The sequence below is a fragment of the Chaetura pelagica genome, unplaced genomic scaffold, assembly GCF_000747805.2.
Source record: "Chaetura pelagica isolate M959 unplaced genomic scaffold, ChaPel_1.0 scaffold966, whole genome shotgun sequence".
Lineage (NCBI taxonomy): Eukaryota > Metazoa > Chordata > Aves > Apodiformes > Apodidae > Chaetura > Chaetura pelagica.
In genome coordinates, this window is record NW_009953727.1 from 41,055 (window position 1) to 42,768 (window position 1,714).

Sequence of the window (1,714 nt, forward strand, 5' to 3'; positions counted from 1 at the left end):
AAACCCGCCCCCCAGGCCCCCCCCGCCCCCCCCGGGCCGGTGCCAGTGCCTGCAGATCCCGGCAGCGAGATGGCCTCAGCCTCTCTGCTCCACCCCCAGTGTCCTCAGCTGCTCCTCACAACTTCTCCAGCCCCGTCTCATTGTGCTCCAGCCCCTTCTCCTTGTGCTGCAGACCCTTCCCCACCTCTGTGTCCCTTCTCTGGACACTCCAGCCCCATAATGTCCCTTTTCTGCCCCAGAACTGACCCCAGGATTCAAGGTGTCCCCTCACCAGTGCCCAGCACAGGGAACGGTCCCTACCCTGGTCCTGCTGGCCACACTAGTGCTGGTACAAGCCAGGATGCTGGTGGCCTCCTTGACCACCTGGGCACTCACTGTCTCATCTCCAGCCCCTCTGATCCAACCTGCCCAGGTTCTTTTCCCCCGGGCACTTCCCAGCTGCTCTGCCCCAAGCCTGGAGCGCTGGGGAGGTTGGTGGCCCTTCTGCAGACCCTTCCTACCCTCAGGCAGATCAACACTCCTGCCCAGCTTGGTGTCACCTGCAAACTGACTGAGGGTGCCCTTGATCCCCTCATCTAGATCATGGATGAAGATACTAAACAGAACTGTCCCCAACACTGAGCCCTGGGGACACCACTGGTGACTGGTGACTGGTCACCCACTGGACTGAACTCCATCCACCACAACTCTTTGGGCCCAGCCACCATCAGTGTTTGACCCTGTGCAGAGTCCACCTGTCCATGCCATGATGCACCAGAAGAAAGCTGTGGGAGGTGGTCTCCAAAGTTTGACTAAAGTCCAACATCCACAGCCTGTCCCTCATCCACTGAGTGGGTCACTTTGTCATAGTCACTGGTTGGTCAAGCAGGACCTGCCCTTCATGAACCCATCCTGGCTGAGCCTGACCCCTGGTTGTCCTGCACGTGCTGCATGATGGGTCTAAAGATGATCTGTTCCATAACCTTCTCAGACACCAAGGTCAGACCAGCCTGGAGTTCTCCAGATTCTCCTTCCAGGACCTTCTTGTAGGTGGGGTCACATCTGCCAACCTCCAGTCAATGGGACCTTCCAGTCAGCCAGGACCGCTGGTAAATGGTGGGGACTGGCTGGGGGAGCCACTTCCAGCAGCTCCTCCAGTCCCCTTGGCTGGGTCCCCTCTGGCCCCAGAGACGTGTGTGTCTAAGTGGTGCAGCAGAAACACAAAAAATGGTTTAATTTTTGAGGGGATTTGCCCCATTTTGAGGGCAGGGTTTGGGCAGGAGGTCACAGAGAGCAGGGGCTGGTGTGGGGCTTGGGGACATCAGCTTGGGGACACTGGCTTGGGGGTGTAGGTTGAGGATGTGGGGCTGAGGAAGAGTTTGGGGTCATGAGGCTGGAGACATGGACTGGGGACACCAGGAGGGGATGTGGGTTTGGGGATGTTGGATGGGGGCAGGGGGGCTGGGGACACTGGGTTGGGGACATGGGTTAAGGACAAAGGGTGGGTTTGGGGATGCTGGTTTGAGATGTAGGTTGGGGTAGAGGGGTAGGAGACATAGTCACAGAGAGGTGGGGGTTGGGAGGGAGCTCTGGAGATCATCAGTCCAACCCCCAGCACAGCAGGGTCACCTCCAGCAGGACCCACAGAATCCAGGTGGGGCTGGGATGGCTCCAGAGAAGGAGAATCCACCACCTCTCTGGGCAGCCTGGCCCAGGGCTCTGCACCCCTCACAGC

General features: G+C 59.2%; 1 protein-coding gene across 1 annotated transcript in view; it reads right to left on the reverse strand.

The window, feature by feature from the left end:
* The window catches only part of KRT18 (keratin 18), a 10,748-nt gene that overhangs the window by 8,656 nt on the left and 378 nt on the right, over positions 1-1,714 (reverse strand). The window lies entirely within an intron of this gene.